Genomic DNA, 11,014 nt, shown 5'->3' with positions numbered 1-11,014 from the left:
GGCGTTCGGAGCAAGGTGTTCTCAGGAGGTAGGCCCTCTGCTGGGGAGGTGCCTCAGGGCCTTCCCCTGGCGGAGGACCCGTGGTCGTCGGGGGAACCGCTGGCGACCGCTCTACCCCATCAGCGGCGTCCTGGTTTCCGGTCGTCGTTGATGGCACTAGAGTGTGGCGCAAGGCGGGGCCCTCGTCTGGCGATATGAAGCAAGGCCGGTACCTGTGAAGAAGGCCCAGTGCCTGTGAAGCTCGCCGCCTCGTGACACTCTCACGTAATAATGAGTGCGGCTGTACACGCCCCGGAGTCTCAGGGGTGCCGGCATCAGGCCCTGGGGCTCCCTCCCACGCCCAGTGGCAGCACTTAGCTCCGCGCTGGTGAGAAGATGTCCAAGACTAGATTAGGTGCTGGACGCGGCCTTTTGTCTGCTTTCGTTACTTTTCCCTTTGGTTGTTGATTTCCCCGCTGGATTCAAGTTGGATTCGAATTTGAGATTTGCGTGTGTTCGGGGAAGGGGTGCTTAGTCTCGTTCGAGCAATTTCTCACGTTTTGATTGCCACTTCGCCTCAGCTGCCTCCCCTCGTGAGCCCCTCGCGAGCCAAGTCAGGCCTAGCTTGCGCGCAGCCCAGACTGCCACCGCCGCGTCCTCTCAGGAGGGTTTTTTACTGCAGATCCTACAGATTCGATCAGGGAACACTCGGGACACCACAGCCTCCCATAGGCTACCCCAGGGCCCGCACGGGATGAAGGTAAACTAGCCAACCAGCGCGTCGCTTAGCCAACCACTTGGCGCGGGCGCATGTGCAATGTAACATCTACTAATACGATGAACACAAGTTTTACATGAGGGGCTCCCCCTCCCAAAATGCTCTCACAGCCATCAGGCCAAAACCTGAGTTCTATTCATGCAGGGTAAGAAAACAGGAACGATGCATGATCAGTCGGATAAATCCCCCAATGTGTCCTTAGGAGCACCACCCGAACCGTTGCTGGCGTCGCTGGACTCGCCATCGCTGTCTGCGTCGCCGCCGGCGGCGTCAGGGCCATTCACCACACCGCCCTCGTCGGCAGCCACGATCACGCCGTCGTCGTCTGAAGCGAAGGCCCTGGCACGAGCATCCACATTGTCTTCCACCCAGTGCGCTAGGTCATCTCGGACGGCCTGGGGGACTGGGGCGATGGCGGCGTCGAAATCGAAGTAGGGATCCATGTTCCGGAGATGGCTGAAGACGCGAGAAAAGGCGCGCCCGAGCAGGGCGCGGCTCCTCTCCTCCACCAACCTGTCGGCCCTGACCGACCGCGCCTCCAGCTGCGTCACCACGTCGGTGAAGAACTGAAGGTTGCCGGCGTAGTTGACTGCGTGCGGCTCGCCAACAGCCGCCTCGCAGATGCTGCCCAAGGCTGTGTTGGCTCTCTCCCAGAGCGTGGTGAGCATGGGGCCGTGCTCATGCTCCAGGATCCGCCGTTGACGTATCTCGTCCGCATTCTAGCGCGCGACGGCTTCAGCCTCCTCCACCCGATGGCGAAGAAGGAGCACCTCGGCCTGGGAGGTGGTTGACTCCCCTTGCGCTACTTCAAGAGCGTCCCGAAGAGCATCGGCCCGCCGCGTCGCTTTCTCCAGCTTGGCCCTCAAGGCAGCAGTCCTACCTTCAGCCTCGGCCCGGATCAACCCCAGCCTCTCCTCGGACTCGCGCTCGAGGTCCAAGCGCGCCATCGCCACCCGACGTCCGACCTCCTCCAGGACACGGGCTTCTCGTGCAGCGACATCATCCTCCGCCTGCGTCACCAAGCACTCCCTCGTCTCCAGACGCTCATACTCGCGGGTACGTTCGGCGGCTTCCAGCGTCAGCGCCTCCTCACGCTTCTGGAGCTCAGCTGGGTCGCCAGAGGCCACCTTCATCGACGCGAGGGCTGCCTCGCGCAACTCCACTTGCTCCTCCAGTGAGTGGCACCAGGCCAGGAGCTCCCGAGCCCGCTCCTCCACCGCCTCTCGCCGCCGGTCAGCTTCCCGGGCCTCCTCAGCGGCCCAAGATCGGGCCTCCCGAGAGGCCACCAGCGACGCCTTGGCCTCTTCGTCGTCAAGATCGCGCTAATGGCGCGCAAGGGTGATGGCGCCCTCTAGCTCGTGCCTCTCTGCAGCCAGGCGCAGGCCCTCGGCCTCAGGGCGCGCGTCTTCATCAGCAAGCTCCTCACCAAGCAGGCTCACGCGCGTCAGCCGCCCTTCGAAGGAATCCTTGGCGAAGAGCGCGACGCTTCCGGGCGCGCTCGAGCACGTCTTCCACACCATCATCTGCCCCAAGCAAGCGCCGGGGGCCACAGATCAGCACTCCCCCTCCGGGCAGGGGGCTAGGGGCTGGCACCCTCGCGACGGCCGGGTACGCCACGCCAGAAGCCCGGCCTGGAGCCAGCCCGTCCCCAGATGAAGAGCGCAGGGAGCGCCTCAGCCAGTTGCAGTCCACAACCAGGCGAGAAGCCCACGGCATCGCGACCTGGCATACCAGCGACGGCTGAGACTCGCTCGAGGGCCAGGACCCGAGGACGTAGAGCAGAAAGGGGAGCAAAGGCGAGAGGGGAGGGACACGCGAGGACCTCGCCGAGCAACCTGACGCCTGCCGATGCACGGACCCGGCAACACACCAGAGAGCGGTCCCTGATTCTCGAGATAAGTCACCACCCGGAAGCACCAGCTACCGTGGCACCATCCCCGCACCTAATGCAATCCCGTTTTAGCGACGCTGCTCTCCTTTCTCACCGAACGATGGCTGCTTGAGCGCCAAAGGGGACCTCCTGAGCATCGCGACTCAGGGGCTCTTACCGGACCCCGGGTCGCTCACCTCCTGGCCTTGACCACGGCATCGCGACCTGGCATACCAGCGACGGCTGAAGCCGCCTTGGGACTGGGACCTGTCGGCGCAGAGCACCAAGCCCTCGTGAGGTTCGAAAGGGATAACTGAGCTAAGACGGAATGAGCAACTCGCACAATTCTACGACAAGGGTTATATTAACAAACAGGATCACATGCACCTTACAAGCCCCCACGGGACGCGTCTTTGATTCCTTGCAGGGAACAGATCCTAAAAGGACGCTAACTACACGCGCCCCTGCAAAAGACGCCAACGTCAACAGCAGGCCGTCAAACACCGGCACCAACCCCATCCAGATCAGAGTCGGTGACGGCCTGACGAGCCCGCCCTGCTCTAGGAGTGGCGCCGGCTCGGGGGCTCGTAGCTGTCGTTGCTCGTCTCCAGAGTCGCGAAGAGCTCGCCGGAGTCGCTGGACCCTCCGATGCCTCCACCACCTGAGCAGCCGCCAAGGGAGCGGTCGGCGGGCCCAGTCCTCGCCGTAGCAGGGTCCTGACCACCTCTCCCGGGGCAGCACTCCAGCCGGCGCCCATTCGCATCGAAGACCTTGAAGAACATCACTGAAGCACCGCCGTACTCCAAGTGGATCGCGAAGGCGCCCCTTGTCCTGCAAACCCGGGCGATTTCGCTCCAGCCTCGAGTCATGAAGACCTCGCCCGGGGCAACGACCGCAACCTCTGCCTCGGTCGCGAGGGTGCTGCAGCCGGCGTGCTGCAGCCAAAGCTCCAGGAGTTCTCCCTGCGGGATGATGGAGGCGAAGAAGGGGGGAAGGCGAATCCAAGACTGAGGAGGCATGGCGGCGTGGAGCATGAACTCTCGGGAGGAGCCCTCGGTGTGGACCCCAGGGGGGACGACCCACACCTTCGTGACCCGTCGGCGCCGACGGCGGCGCCGCCCGTGGCGATCGGCATCGACACCTTCAGAGCCCTCGATGTGGGCGTACAAGGGAAGCGGGAACCCCGGCGGTGGCCGCTCGCACCAGGGCCTCGACACCACCTAATGGGCCCCCTCGTCCCGGCCGCAGAGGGCGAGCCGTTTCTTCGGCGGGAGCAGGTCTGGTTCCTCTCGGGGAGCCTTTCCCTTCTCTGCCGCCGAGAACCGATGGATCGGATCCATCGCGGCAAGACGGAGCAAGGACCGGGAAGAAGGAGAAGCAAGAAGGGATGGACTAGAAGGGCGCGCGCCGTTCCGTACTTATGGCCGGCGAAGGCCAACCGCCGACCTCCACGATCGCAGGTAATCATGACCCGCTTTGCATGCAAGGACTTGTCCAATCCGTGCAGTTGCCGAGGCGCCATGGGGAAGTGGAGACGCCCACGTCCAGTCAACCGCCACGTGGCGCCCAAGGCCACAGGCTGTTAGGGCCCGCGACGCATCGCTCTTGCCCTTTCGCATCCCTGCACGGCCAAGTCCAGGCGCGCCTTGGGCCCGGGGCTACTGTCGGCGTTCTGGGAACGGGGGTCCCCAGACTTGCCTGCCTGCGGCGTGGCTCAAAGGGGGCCCAGCACGGCCCATCTTCATCAACACAGACCCAAGACCCTCGCGAGGGGCCAAGCCTCGCGGGGCGGATGACACGGAACTTCCTTAGGCACGGCCTCATCAGGCTGGCTCGCGAGGAGGCGGAGAGATCAGGGTGGGGTACCTCGCGAGGTGCCCGTGACGCAAGCCATGACGACCAAAGGCGCCAGGCGGGCGCCAGCCGCGCAGTGTCCTCCTTTCCTCTTTGGTGCAAAGGGAGCAAGCGCAGGTGAGAGCATCAAGCAAAGGCACCCGTTTCGGTGCAACGAGACCAAGACCAGTCCAACGGCAGGGAGGAAGTCATTGTGGAGCCCAAGCCAGCGTCACCACCAGAGCCTTTGGCAGGCGAGGACCAACTTTAGTTAGGATAAGTGTACCAGATGTTCCCCTTCAAAATGGCCAATTGTTGGCGCCCTTCCCGCTCAATATTTGGGAAGAGGCCCAGGGCCTTTGCCTATAAATAGGACTAGCCACCCCCAGGGTAGGGGGGAAATCAAGAAGGGAGAATCTAGAAGCCAAGAGAGAAACTAGCTAGGATCGGATCGAGTAGCATCACACACACAGAGAGAGAGAAGGGCGACTGAACTCCTCCTAGCAGTTCATCCCCCCAGCCAAGAACAGACCCTCGCGAGGCTGTTCTTCCTTGTATTGCTCATCATCATCAGCCCAAGAGGCAATCCACCACACCACACACTGGAGTAGGGTATTACACCACAACGGTGGCCCGAACCAGTATAAACCCTGTGTCTCTTGTGCTGTTCTTTCCATAGCTTAGATCTTAGTGAGGCGGAGGGGTGCAGGTAGGTAGAAGGCGAAATCTCCGCGCGCACCGCAGTGTTCGAACCTCAAGGGTCTGCCGGAACCCGAAATCCGACAAGCACCTTTATAATCACCCAGTTACATTGTGACGTTTGGTAGCACACAAAGTGTTCCTCTGATAAACGGGAGTTGCATAATCTCATAGTCATAGGAACATGTATAAGTCATGAAGAAAGCAATAGCAACAAACTAAACGATCAAGTGCTATGCTAACGGAATGGGTCAAGTCAATCACATCATTCTCCTAATGATGTGATCCCGTTAATCAAATGACAACTCAAGTCTATGGTTAGGAAACATAACCATCTTTGATCAACGAGCTAGTCAAGTAGAGGCATACTAGTGACACTCTGTTTGTCTATGTATTCACACATGTATTATGTTTCCGGTTAATACAATTCTAGCATGTATAATAAACATTTATCATGATATAAGGAAATAAATAATAACTTTATTATTGCCTCTAGGGCATATTTCCTTCATTTCTCTCCTACAACATGCTATTGAGTGGGGGCATGGAATTCCACTTAAATTCCATCTTCTACAGCTGCAGCTGCTGCCATTTATCTCCACAATGTAAGTGTGTCATTTGTCCTCTACAGAATATATGCCATCTCCAGCTAATTTAGCATAACATGTGTTAGATAATTATGTGGTCTTGTCCAACCTTTTTTTAAAAATTTTGGGCAGATTGGCGAAGTCCACTTAAGCATCCCTTCATTTTTTGTGACCATCCTGCTGGTTAATTGTCCCTTAATCCTGTCAATCATAGAGAGGACTGGCAACTCTCTTGCTTCTAGAATGTACGTGCATGCATAAATATAGACAGTGAGCTCACTAACAAATAGGAGTTGTGCATCTGTTTGATATGTAAATTTGGGTACTAATCACTTACTTATTAAACACCTCACAGTTGTTATTCAGTAGAATGTCACATTTCACAAAGTCTGGTTGAAATGCTCTCACCCAAGTGTTGGGATCTAGACCATATAGCCAATCATATGCCCTTGTGCTGAGAGCCTTCATCTCCTGCATGCTCTCTTCCCAAGCAGTAACAGTTGTGCTTCTGGCACATTTCCACAACTGATTTTTTTAACACATCACCTCTATGACCAGCTCTTGTGAAGTTCTGCCATAAGTGCCTCACACAAAACCTGTGTTTTGAGAGAGGAAACAAGGCTTCCACAACATTGATCAGTCCCTGGAGGCAGATTTGAAGTAAACAATAACTGAAACTGCATTGCATACTAATTGAAAGTGCATTGCTTACTAACTGAAACTGCATTGTGATACGTCTCCAACGTATCTATAATTTTTGATTGCTCCATGCTATATTATCTACTTTTTAGACATTATTGGGCTTTATTTTCCACTTTTATATTATTTTTGGGACTAACCTATTAACCGGAGGCCCAGCCCAGAATTGCTGTTTTTTGCCTGATTTAGGGTTTCGAAGAAAAGGAATATCAAACGGAGTCCAAACGGAATGAAACCTTCGGAAACGTGATTTTCTCATCAGATAAGATCCAGGAGACTTGGACCCTCTGTCAAGAAAGCCACGAGGTGGTCACGAGGGTAGGGGCGCCCCCCCCTAGGGCGCGCCCCCTGCCTCGTGGGCCCCTCGAAGCTCCACGGACGTACTTCTTCCACCTATATATATCCACGTACCCACAAATGATTGGGGAAGGAGCCAAAAACCTAATTCCACCGCCGCAACTTTTTGTATCCACGAGATCCCATCTTGGGGCCTGTTCCGGAGCTCCGCCGGAGGGGGCACCGATCACAGAGGGCTTCTACATCATCATCCAAGCCCCTCCGATGAAGTGTGAGTAGTTTACTTCAGACCTACGGGTCCATAGCTAGTAGCTAGATGGCTTCTTCTCTCTTTTTGGATCTCAATACAATGTTCTCCCCCTCTCTCATGGAGATCTATTCGATGTAATCTTTTGCGGTGTGTTTGTTGAGACCGATGAATTGTGGGTTTATGATCTAGTCTATCTATGAATAATGTTTGAATCTTCTCTGAATTCTTTTATGTATGATCGGTTATCTTTGCAAGTCTCTTCGAATTATCAGTTTGGTTTGGCCTACTAGATTGGTTTTTCTTGCCATGGGAGAAGTGCTTAGCTTTGGGTTCAATCTTGCGGTGTCCTTTCCCAGTGACAGACAAGGCAGCAAGGCACGTATTGTATTGTTGCCATCGAGGATAACACAATGGTTTTTTTTATCATATTGTATGAAACTATCCCTCTACATCATGTCATCTTGCTTAAGGCATTACTCTGTTTTTAACTTAACACTCTAGATTCATGCTGGATAGCGGTTGATGAGTGGAGTAATAGTAGTAGATGCAGAATCGTTTCGGTCTACTTGTCTCGGACGTGATGCCTATATACATGATCATACCTAGATATTCTCATAACTATGCTCAATTCTGTCAATTGCTCAACAGTAATTTGTTCACCCACCGTAGAATACTTATGCTCTTGAGAGAAGCCACTAGTGAAACATATGGCCCCCGGGTCTCTTTCTCATCATATCAATCTCCATCACTTTATTATTGCTTTGCTTTTACTTTATTTACTTTGCATCTCTATACCAAAAATACCAAAAGTATTATTTATCATCTCTATCAGATCTCACTTTCGTAAGTGACCGTGAAGGGATTGACAACCTCTAAGCGCGTTGGTTGCGTTGAGCTATTGTTTTTGTGTAGGTACGAGGGACTCGAGCGTAGCCTCCTACTGGATTGATACCTTGGTTCTCAAAAACTGAGGGAAATACTTACGCTACTTTGCTGCATCATCCCTTCCTCTTCGAGGAAATCCAACGCAGTGCTCAAGAGGTAGCACATTGCATACTAACTGTACTAGAAATTAATTGAAATTGAGTTATAACTGCAAATCAATGAAACCGAATAGTACTTGAAATTAAACTAAAACTGAATACAAACAAGATTTACCTTTTGTCTATGTGACATAATTGTCCAGGGCTCAGTGTTTAAAATTGTAAGAACCTGCTTGACAGCTCTAAGAAACCAAGTCCAGGTGTGGGTGTCTTCCACTTCAACATAAGCAAATGCCAAAGGAAAATACTATCATTAGGGTCCATGCCAATGGCACTTAGTAGTACACCACCATACCTGGTCTTAATATGGCAGCCATCAAGACAAATGACAGGTCTACATCCCTCCAAAAAGCCTCTTTTACATGCATCAAGGCTGAAATAACACCTTTTAAATCTCTCTTCATTGTCAAGTGAGATATAGAAAGTGCTACCAGGATTACTTCTCCTAACTTCATTACCATAGTCCCATAACAGATTATGCTGCTCTTCTTCATCTCCATGTATAACTTTCATTGCTAATCTCCTGGCTCTCTGCAATTTTCTTCTGCTTGGTGTCATGTTCCAATCTTTTTGGACAATCCTGCTGAAGTTCCTCATATTCATGTGATCATCAGCCCTGAAGTGCTCAACATACTTCTCTGACGGAAATCTTGAGGTAAAAGGTTTGACTTTCCACTTCTTGCAGCAAGTGTGCTCATTTGTCATCCTCTTGATCATCATGCACTTGGTCATGCTGTCATGAGATGCCCATAAGTACCATGTACATCCTTCCTGACACCTGGCAGAAATTCTTTTCCTATCATTTATTGGCATTGAGATATCAACTCTGTTCTTGCAACTGTATTCTCTAATTGCTTTCCTTAACATCTCTGGTGACTGGAAGAGTTGTCCAACTTTGGACACAGGGTTATGCAAATCCTCTGACCTAAATGTCTTGAAGTTGTGCTTCAACTCATCTTCATCTGAATCTGGCATCTGAAGAGCTTCCTCATCAGAAGAAAGTTCAGTGTCAGCAACTTTCTTTCCTTTGATATCCACTACAACTTCTTCAATTTGATCTTCCAAAAGATCTGCATCTCCATCAGATATAGCATAATCACTATCCACAAAGCAATCATCATTGTCTGAATCACTACCTCCTCTTGAAGCATGAGAAATACTCCCATCATCTACAGCCGACTGAGCATCTTTCGCTTGTTCCTCTTCCACAGCAGCTACCTCATCCTCTTCATCAGCATCTTCCTCCTCAACATCAGGTTCCACATCGTCTTCCTCTTCAGCATCTGCCGTATACTGTTCCATTTCTTCCTCATTGAATCGCTACTCATTAGCTTGCCCATCTTCCATGTTCCGAGCCTCCTCTGCATGATAGTCACCTTGCACCTCTGCCATATTATGCTCAACCATCCTCTCTGCAAGTTTCTCCTCTTTTACTTTCCTAGGACTGATCACAGGAGGTAAATCATTAACAGGAAAGACCGCAACATCATCCCAATCAATGTTCCTGTAACTCTGATCATGGTCAAGGCATAACTGAATTTCCTTGTGTCCAAAAACCACACAAGCACTGATATTATCACAAGCATCCTGAGAGTTCATTTTCCTAAGACCACCAGTGCTAATTTGTAACCCTGGCAAACACCAATACACATCCAATCTGCCTGCCATCTCATATCCTAAATCTTCAACAATTCTTTCCAATTCAGACATGTTCAATTTTGCAGACGGGACATAATCATACCAAGCAGTTTTCCCACTGCAGTAACTCCTGTAGCTACCTTGACCAACAAAACAACCACCATGATTTATACCACGACTGCACGGGTAATCATAGTTGTATTCCTCTGCAAAATAAAAAAATAGAGCAAAAACCCTCTTTTATTTCAGATCAAGAGAGCAAAATCGGTCATCTAACCCTAACAAAGCAAAATCGACAGATTCGACGCACTACAAATTGAGACTCCTACAAACAAATCGACAAAGAGTTGAGAATTGATGAAAAGTACGAATGACTCGAGATTACTCACCGTATGCCGGCGTCCGCGCATGATCGGGTCAATGGAGGAAGGGCTTCTGCTCGCTGCTGCTTCCTCCAGCATCCAGCGAGTCGGCACGTCTTTCACTTCGGCCGACGGACCACCTCCGCCGGTCATAGTAGCCGCCGCGACGGGAAACCCTAGTCGACCTCGATCGCCTCCGCTGTCTCCGCTCCCCCTTTTTTCTCTCCGTGCTGGGGCAAGAAGTGGAACGAAGCGACGCGGCCGATGTGCTAGTAGAGGAGGGACCTAAATGCAAAAATCACGTCGGACAGGTCCGGTCAAAGCAGTCAGTGTATGCCACCTGTCCAAATACGGCCATGTTTGACGCGAGTGACCGTATGGTGAGCAACAAATGTTAACATAATGACCATAATTTGCGGTTGACAGAATACAGTGACCAAAGTGAGTTTATACGGAGAGTATAGGTACCGTGAGTGTATTTAACTCTTCCGTAGCTACGATTAGATGATGAATAATCCTGTTACATCCGCGGTGCTCCAGAACGGCATGTCACAATTGTGATTACAACCCATCTCCTCATCCGGGCGCGTCCACGGAAACTGACCGGTCACGCATCAAATAATGCAGTTCACATCCAGACACCTCAATTATCATATCTCGGATCCATACAAACTCATGCAACTACGTCGATGCACACACATCGTCTGGCTACTTCCTCACACTGCACTAAACATGCCATCGGACTACCAAAATTTGACATGTTTGGCTATGGTGGAGATCATCCGCGGCTGCCCTTCACTAGTAGAAAAAGGGCCATTTGTCCTGGTTCATAAGGCCCATCTGTCCCGGTTGAGGAACCGGGACTAAAGGGTCGTTACTAATGCCCTAGGCCTTTAGTCCCGGTTCTTATACCAACCGGGACAGATGGGCCTCCACGTGGCCGCTCCAGCGAGCCCAGGCACGAGGGCCTTTGGTCCCG

The 11,014-nt window shown here is 52.4% G+C and overlaps 1 pseudogene; it reads right to left on the bottom strand.

The window, feature by feature from the left end:
* Positions 1–927: 927 nt before the first annotated feature.
* LOC147986033 (uncharacterized) lies at positions 928–9,745 on the bottom strand (annotated as a pseudogene).
* Positions 9,746–11,014: the final 1,269 nt, after the last annotated feature.

Source organism: Triticum urartu, chromosome 2A, assembly GCF_056163025.1.
Source record: "Triticum urartu cultivar PI428250 chromosome 2A, HENAU_Tu73, whole genome shotgun sequence".
In the NCBI taxonomy this organism is placed as follows: Eukaryota; Viridiplantae; Streptophyta; class Magnoliopsida; order Poales; family Poaceae; genus Triticum; species Triticum urartu.
Note: the sequence above shows the minus strand (reverse complement) of the source record. Positions and strands in the feature narration are given on the sequence as shown.